This window comes from Nannospalax galili, unplaced genomic scaffold (assembly GCF_000622305.1).
Source record: "Nannospalax galili isolate Female #2095 unplaced genomic scaffold, S.galili_v1.0 scaffold1650, whole genome shotgun sequence".
NCBI lineage: Eukaryota > Metazoa > Chordata > Mammalia > Rodentia > Spalacidae > Nannospalax > Nannospalax galili.
In genome coordinates, this window is record NW_008328118.1 from 529,971 (window position 1) to 539,360 (window position 9,390).

The window sequence follows — 9,390 nt, forward strand, 5'->3', positions numbered from 1 at the left end:
CCTGGAAAATAAGGTCTGAAAAACCCATTATTCTATATGCTCAGAAAAAAGTTAATATATCATGTCTACAAAAAGATAAGCTTTGTTTTCTTTTAAAGATAATTACAATGTCATTATATTTAAATAATTAACGATACTTTAATATTATTGAATCTTCAGGTAGTGCTTAATATCTATAATATCTAATTATCTCATATGTATCTTACCTTATTTATTTATTTTTGTTCTTTTTGAGACAGGGTTTCCCTGTAGCCCTACCTGGCCTGGATTCGCTATGGAGACCAGGCTGGCCTCGAACTCACAGAGATCCGCCTGCCTCTGCCTCCTGAGTGCTGGGATTATAGGCATGCGCCACTACGCCTGGCACGTATTTAACAGTTTATTAAATAAAAGTCTACAGAAGGCCCACACATTGTGATTGGTTGTTATGATTTAATTCTCACTGAATCTGTAAATTCTTTTCTTCATTTCTTTTTTTTTTCCTTCATAATTAAGTCTTTGTAGAAATCTAGCTCTTTGACCTGTAGTGTTTCTAGTCTGGAATTCACGTGTGTCTCTGTGGCGCAGTAGGACATGTCCCTCTGTCCTTTGCTTCTTGGATGCAGCTGGAGTCAGAAGGTTGGCGAGGGCTCTCAGTGTTGCTTCCTCAGCAGGAGCACTTTGGTGGCAAAGGTGTATGCTCTGTCACTGAGTTTCTTTTGTGGTGGGGTAGCCACTGATGCACATGCCTACATCCTTTAATTCCCTAATGGTTACCCAGTGGGTACTTTTGCAGTAGAACTGTTCCTTTTCCAAGGATTTTCTAGAAGAGCTGAGATTTAACACCCATCTGACTGCAGCAACTACCACTGCTAGGACAGTGTGCAGAGTGAGAAAAGACAGGTCGGAGAGAAATCTTGGGGAAGGTTGTCTTGGTCACTGAGGCCACATACTAGCTAGTCACAGACATGTGTCCTGGAAGGACTTGTGGAATATTTTTGGTCAATCCTCATCATTTTACTGTGGCATAGGTGTGAAAGACTTGTGTGTGCATGGTATTTAAGTCTGTAGGTCAGGTAGGTAGAGGGGCAGTGAGAGCTCCTGCCATTATGTTTTTGACTTACCTGAAGCATGACGAGTAAATGGAAGGTATGCATGGAAGAGGAAGGTTTGTGGTTTCCACAGTTCATGAGCAGTCGCTGGGTACCAAACACTCTGGCAGGCTTTGCAGGCCTTAGGGAGGAAACAGGAAAATCCTAAGCCAAGGGGGTGGTGGGAACCAGTGAACAGTGTCTATAGAGACTTGGGAATAGATGAGTGAGGACAGCAGCCTGGGGTGGACTGGAACCCAAGGCTTACACCAGAGGGAGGCGGGTAGAACAGGATTGTGAACTACACTTGTGGAAGAGACTGGGAGACTTCCTTCTCCAGCAAGCATAGTTCTGAGCAGTTTGATTTGACTTGTTCACTGTGGCGTTACCACACCAACATTACGCTCACCTGAACAAAAAAGCATGACTCTTAAATTTGATTTTTAAGAGTGGGTCTGAACTTGGAGGACACTTGTTTCAGATATTTCTTGGAACCCTCTGTCTCCTGGAACTGTGCTGATGGAACTGTTGTACTGGAGCTCTGTCCCCGGAACTGTGTCCTTGGGTCAGGCCCCACCCATGATTTTATTCCAAATGGTTTCTCCAGCTTCAGCTGGGGAAGTACGTGCTTAGCTCCACCCTTATCTCAACAGACCAGCCTGTCTTTTCATCCCTGGTTCTACAATATCTCACCCATCCACGGTCATTGTCCTTCCTAAACTGCACTGTGTGCAACGGACATGGGTGAGAAGCATTTCAGTGCTTTGATATGTTAATTCTCAAGCTTACCCACATTCATTCATTATCTTTTTGGGTGGAGTACCAAACTGAGGTTGCCAAGGAAACATAATCAGGTGCCCAGGTCACAAGACACAAGCACATGGTCAGTGAGTTTGCCAAGGTTAATTAAAAATCATTAGTCCAGATTCTGTCCATTTTATAAAAATCATCCTTACACTTCATTATATTTACCACTAATTCTTATTATTTGTGGTAGTTATGTTCTAGTTAGTTACAGGGAGTACTGAGTCAGTAAATATGGAGCTATTAGCCCTGTGGGAAGTATAGGGTGCAGTTTCTGTGAGTCTCTGGTCATAATTTTGTCAACTGATGAATCCATAATCTTATTTTATTTTATTTTTTTACACTGTTTTACACTGATTTTTTACACTGATTGATTGTGTGTGTGTGTGTGTGTGTGTGCACATGCTCATGCATGTATCATGATACACATGTGGGAGTCAGAGTACATGTGGATTCCAGGCATCAAACTGATTCTGATTGGACTTGCCAGCAAGTGAACCATCTTGCTGGGCCCCATAACCTTACTTTTCTGTGTTTCTGTTTGAAGATACCTCTTTTCATGTAATTGATTGCTGACTAGTATTGAATGCATGTTCTTCAAGAGAGCCACAGCTCACTGGGTACAGTTGGGCAGCTCTTCTCTGTGGCACGCATGGGAGCTGCTTGGAGCTTGGGACCTTGGGTGGCACCAAACCCTTGGAGCGATGTTAGTTTATTTTATTTATTTTTAAGTGCTTTTGTTTTTAGGGATTGGAGAGATAGTTGAGAGGTTAAGCGCGTTGGCTGTTCTTGCAGAGGACCTGGGTTTGACTCTCTGCATCTGTGTGTTGGTTAACAACTGTCCCTAACTCCAGTCCCAGGGGAATCCAATGCCCTCTTCTGACCTCCGTGGGCATTGCAGTACATAGGTGTACTTACACACATGCAGGCAAACATACTTATACACATAAAACAGAAATAAAAAATAAAATATTAAAAAATGCTTTGTTTTTACTGAAGTTATTTGAACTGGTATACAGAAGATAAAATTCAAATTATTTGTGTTAATGGGGTAATGTGTTTTAATACATGTACTTATTTTGTGATGTTAAGGCAGGTTAAATCTATTTCTTCAAACAGGTATCATTTCTTTGTGGTGAAAATTCAAAATCCTTATTTCTAGCTTTATGAAACGTACACAAAGCCACTGTTACCTGTGACTATGCCCTAGTGTGCTGGCTTACCAGAACAAATTGCTCAGTACTCAGTGCTGTTCTGGTCCTCTTTGTCCTAGGGGCCATTTTAAACTACGAAAGCACTAACAAAAAAAGAAAAAAAAAAAAAAGAAAAAATGAGGCATCAAATAGACAGCAAGTGGGACACCTGTTTATAGTAAGTGAGCTAAAGAATGACGGAGGCTGCTTGTGCTGGCTCTGTTGCGAGTGTGTGCACCTCAAATCCAGCAGCTTGCGGCTCTGCCCATGCTGTGAGTAGCTGTGGCAGGACTGCCTGGGGTGACTAATAAACTTTAGCAAGTCAATAGGTTTCTAAATGCAGACTCCAGAAATGAGACTCAACTATAATTTGATAGCTGACATTGAAAGATAAACTTAGGATTTGGGGAGGGGTTGAAACCTGCAACAGTCTTTCTGGGCTCTTCCAGCATGTTCTGGATGTACCACTGAGCTACTGGTCAAATCCCACTGATAAAGTCTTTCAAGCACAGGAACAAGGAGAAAAGGAAAAGAACTGTGTGAGGTTCCAGGAATGGAGGAAAAAGGAGGTCTCTGCAGTCAAGGAGGGGAGGAAGAAAGCTGGGCTGGGAAGATGGAGGAAGGAGCAGGCAGGAGGGCGAGGCCCTGGACGCTCAAGGCTGGCTTGGTAGTAACAGCAAGCCAAGTCATTTTTTGGCACAGGGCTGTTAACTGCTCCCCTGTACTCAGATCTGTAGCTGACTTTTCTGCCTTCCACCCTGCTGCGGTATCCCTGTGGCATGCCCTGGAGGAGTGTGGGGTGGGAGAGGGCTCTGCTCTCCTGACCACATGAGAGATGTTGGGGTAGAAGCCTTGCACCACAGATTGCCTTACAGATGATTTAAACAAGGATGCGGCTGAGAAAATTAAAACTAGAGATTTGATCCTTTAAGGGGCCTTTGAACTTATAAACCCAGACACATATGTGTCAAGAATGGGAACCGGCAAACACTGTATTCCATAGTTTGAACTTAATTGCTTTTGGTACGTACTTGAAAAGATAAACTATCCCAAGACGTTTAACTTTAGAAACTGGTTCTGTTGTGCTGCACAGTAAGTAATTTTCATAAGGATTTGGCTGAGATGTTCATCAATATGCAAGAATGGTTTCAATATGTGGTGGGCCAAAAAACCAAAGTCACTGCGACCCACACTTTGCAGATCTGAGAGGGACAGAGGAGCAAGTAGCAATAATTAATTCCAGTTTTGGAGAAAATGTAACCATCCAGCAGCATGCCTCTGCCCTGTGTCTCCAGGAGGGACTTAATGCTCTAGCCTGAAAGTGGCCCAGGAAGGCAGGGAGCACTGTTTGGTCTGCAATCACGAGGGATGTACACACTGAGACTCAGTTTGGAAAATGCTACCTAGCAGTGAACTTGAGTGAGAAAACAGGGCCATTTCCACACCTGATGCTAGGCTGTGGCAAAGTGGATGGTGGGATGCTACTTAGGGCCTTTGACCCCCTTCCAGCTTCCAGGGCAGTAGACCTCAGTGGAGGGACCTGCTTGCTTGTTGCCCTTGCTGTGATTGGTGGTCCCTTTCTTCCCTTGGCCTGGAAAGAGTCGGGTGTCTGTCCTTCCATGTGCTGAAACTAGACTGAAGCCCATGTGTGAGCTGGGAGGGACTGAGGGTGGAACAGTGAGAAGCCACACTCAGATTGTACTGAAAACATGGGTATTTCACAGTGTGAAGCTGGTATTTTGCTTGTAGTCTCCTCTCACACAGGAACCCAAGCGAAGCTACACTTGCTTATATAAGTGAACTGGTCTGTTCTGGCTTAAAGCAACTTTTTTTCAAGCACGTGGACCTGCAGTGGGCTTACGCCTGGCTTCCTCTCTGCCCTCTGCTCCCTCTTCCTGGGGGTTGCCATCACGGTGGGCATGAGTATTTTGTATTCATGTGTCTTCTCTGGGTCTCTGTTGACTCCCTGTTGAGGGTCAGCTCATCTCACCCCCTATCTGGAGGTTGGCTTCAGTTATGGAAGAGTCTTTGTATCCCATAAATGATGGGCTGGGTGTGAGCCAAGCTGAGGCTCCCCCTGTTTCAGCATCTTAGGGCTGAGCAGGAAGCCCCGTGGGAACCTGCTGCAGCGTCCTGTGGCCATATCCCAGGCACTCTTTAGCAAACTCGCTCTTATTCCTCCTCATATCATAGGGCTATCAGGGAGAGTCTATACATTCCCACACAAGATGTGGGCTGTGGGGAACATGGAATGGTAAGCCTAGCCTGACTCCTTAGAGCCTTGCTTCTGCGACGGTGCTGCTTCTGAACCACATGCATGTGCATGCACACGGATGTGGAACAGTGGAGGAAGAGAGAAATGAAAGCACCAGCCTAAACGGTTCTGGATTCTCCTTCAAACCATTTGGAATTTTCTCATCTCACTTTCCTTCTTCTAGAGCCAAACCCTGGGTGGAAAGCTCTTTTTCCTCATCTGCACAGCAGGACTTGCTACGTCATATCCTATCCTTTGTACGCTGTGGCTTATAGGAAAACTCTCCACTTAGTCCCTTGAGCTTTGTTCTTAATGTGTGCAAAATGATTTGTAAATAGAAGTGATACATATTTGTTAGCAAAACTCACTTGTAAGACAACAGGTTCTCACTGACTTGTGACATCTACTAGCTACGAAAAGGATTTCTCTCTTCAAAGTTGTGTTTCTTACTCTTTTTCTGAAACAACAAAGGCCATAGAGAGCTGCAGGGCATCATGATTTATGGGTCATGAAAAATACATTAGTGTAATATTCTCAGAAAATGGTAGGAAGGGTTGGGACTTCTGGATTTGAAGTGGATCAAATGAGGCAGTTTCCAAGAGACGCGACTGACTCAGAGGCAAACATCCTAGCTTGCCACAGCTGTATCACTTTGGGTTATGTGGTGGTTTGCCTCAGTCCCGCTGAGCAGGGTCAGAAGATATGAGTCACAAATCTGACGGCAGGAGGCAAGGCAGACATGCTCCTTGCATCACAGCTGCACAGAGGAGCAGTAGAGGCTCCTGTGAGCTCTTCCAGGGTTGCCGCACAGACTCTGAAGGAGTTGGCAAACTTTCTTTGTACAGCACCCGATAACAAGCATTTCTGGCTTTTTGTGCTGTGGTGCCACAGCTACTCAGCTCAGCCATGGTGATGGCAGCGCGGCACAGGCAATTGCTAAAGTATAGCTAAAGTATAACATTACCATTACATCAGCCTCATGGGACAGAGAGGACATTGGCACTGCAGTTGTGGTAAGGAGACAAGTAAAACGGGAGAGGATAGCTAGGTCGACGTCTCAGTGATGTAACCATTTGGGGGTTACCCTCATTCCAGTATGTAGTCCTCACTCATGGTCCCCTAGGTAAGCCCAATAAATCCACTGTTTGACCAAGTTGAACTTGGGTGGAACTGTTTCATTAGTTTGTCATTGGTGCTCTATCTGGGGTGAATGAGCAATTGGTTCATAATCTCCCCAGAGAAAATTTTACAACAGCAAACATGAATGAGTAGGTGGGCCCGAGTTCCCTTAAAGCTTCACGGAAACGGGCCAGATTTGACCTGCAGTTTGTTGGCCCACCCCTTTTATTATTTTTTTTTGTGTGTGTATGTGTGTATTTCCTGCATGTGTAATGCCCAAGGAGGACAGAAGAGGGCATTGGACTCCCTGGAACTGGAGCTACAGATGGTTGTTAGCTGCCATGTGGGTGTTGGGAATCGAACCCAGGTCTTCTGCAAGAACAGTCAGTGCTTGTAACTGCTGAGTTATCTTCCCAGCCTTGGCTTCACTTCCTTAAACTTTGGGTGTGACCCCATATGGGATCACCTAACTGAATGTGAATGTATTAAAATGTGGCAATGGTAAAAGTTTTCTGAAAGTGCAATGATCAAAAAATTCAAAATCAAATGTTAATGAACTTGGGGTGTTTCAGGCGGTGCTCACCTATGCAGCACTGTGAGACTTCTCTGCAGATTTGGTTCTGAACGCATAACAGCCGCACTTTATACTGGGCGTATTATCACGCCGTACACCACCATCATACACACAATGCCAACAAGTGCTGCCCAAAACACCTTGACTCAGATGTGAAACTATTGTATGCTGTGGACTGAAGTGTTTTTAGTGTACATGTTTTCCTGCTCTTATAGGAACATATTGATTTGATTACAGAAACAAAGATTTTAAAATATTTTCCCATGTTATTCCTCAGCATGTAAGTATCAAATTAGTCGGTGTTCGGATTGTATTGTGTTAGAATGTTTTATTTTTAAGGGAAGGGAAGGAAAGGAAAGGAAGCTAATCTCTGGAAGAGTTTGTTCCTAGTGAAGATACCATAGCAGGTGCCGAACACAGCTTTGTTCACTTGGTATGATCACAACTGAATAGAGTAAAAACCCCATCATGGAAAAGGAGACTGGAAGCAAAGTGACCCCTGCGAGGATCTCCTGTGCCCTCCACTTCCCTGCATCGTCTGCTGGGGGCACTCCTGGGTCCAGTCTGCCGTCCTTCCGGGTTACCATCACCTCTCACCCAGTTACTGCTGTAACGCAGCCTGAGTTACTGCCTGTCCCTGCTTCCACTCTCCCACTCTGTCTTTTTAACAGAAGAGTGTCATAAATTCTTACATTTAATCATGACGCTCACCTGCTTTAGCCTCCAGTGACTTGTCACTGGCCTCCTGAGCCTGTGAAGCATCCACTCCACCTGGCTCCTGACTCCCTCTCCAGTTCTGCTCCCCACGTGGGCACCACACTGCTTCTCACATACCCCGTACTTACCCCACCCCCCTCGCCCAGGTCTTCACCCCTAGCCTGGGTTCTGCTGTTCATGGCTCCCTCTTGATAGCTTGGGTCTCAGTTCTGGCTCCTGTATACTAGGGGCTGTCGGGGGCAAACACCAGCCCCGCAGACTTCCGTGTCTTCAGAACCCGTGCGCATACCGCAGCTGTGATTAGGCTGGGCTTGGGGGAGTTGCCTGTGTCACTTGGGGGGGCGGCAAGCTGGCAGGACACTGACAGAGTATGAGATACGATGTTGCTGGCTTCACAGAAGGGGCCATGTGCTGAGGACCGTGAGCAGCCTCTAGAAGCCACATCAGCAAGAAAGTCGGCTCTCCCTTGACATCTGGACCTTGATTTTAGCCCAGCGAAACCCACGCCAGACTTCTAATTTCTAGCACTATATGCTAGGAGTTTGTATAGTTTCAAGCCACAAAGTATGTGGTAATTTTTCAGGCCACCATCAGGAATGCCGTCAGGTCAGGTTCTCAGACTGTCAGCAGGTGGCGAGGCACCTGCAGCTAGAGGTCAATCCGGAGCTTCTGGTGCGGGCCCTTCTCTCTGTATTGGCCTCATGAGCACCTAGCACTGAAATCAAAAAGCAATCCAACCAAAACCTTTCTGAGCTGCTGTAAATAGCAGCAATAAAATTTAAAAATTGGAACTACCTCTGCAAATAGACATTGAGCTTGAGAAAAGATTAGAGAGAGAGAGAGAGAGAGAGAGAGAGAGAGAGAGAGAGACACACTGGACACTTGATGAGTGAAACCAGTCTGTGTGCTGATGATGTTGAGTGGTGCAGGGCCTAGCTTTGTGCAGTGTGCAAGGGAGGTGATGCACCACAGACAGACACAGGGCAAAGGGTCACCTCAGGTTGCCTTCTACTGGTCTGTCACATCAGACTAGATCAGGGCTTCTTAAACATTTTCCACCTGCAACTATCTTTCAAAAAAAAAACATATTTTTTACAGAATTCCTGGAATATAGACATATAAGTCTACAAATTAACATTTATTGATAATAAATAATTTTAAAACAATTCTTTAGTACGCATGTAATTTTATTATTAAAGTTTAAAGCAAATTTGTATACTAATGAAATGCATATGCTTGTTTATTTTTATATGAAGAATTGAACCTTGGTCAGAATATTTGATGCTGTAGGATTTGGAGCATCTTCAACATGTTGTAGAGTTGATCGATATTTCAGTTTATATCCATGGTGACAATGTCTTCTTCCTTACGTAAATTTGCAGGTCAAAATGCAGAAGAATGTTTAGGACATTTGAGAAATTGTTAGAAATTCTGTCCTAATCCCAAGTCAAAATTAATTTAAAGATTTTTTTTTTAATGGAGTGTAAGTCAGGGCTTCCTCCCCTCCCCTCTCCCCACCTCCCCTCCCTCTCCTCCCCTCCCTCCCCTCCCCTCTTCCTCTCCCTCCCCTTCCTTTTCCAGATGGGGTTGAACCTAGGGCCTCACGCAACGATCACTGACCTGTATCTACAACCCTCTCTTTTTTTTTTTTTTTTTTTT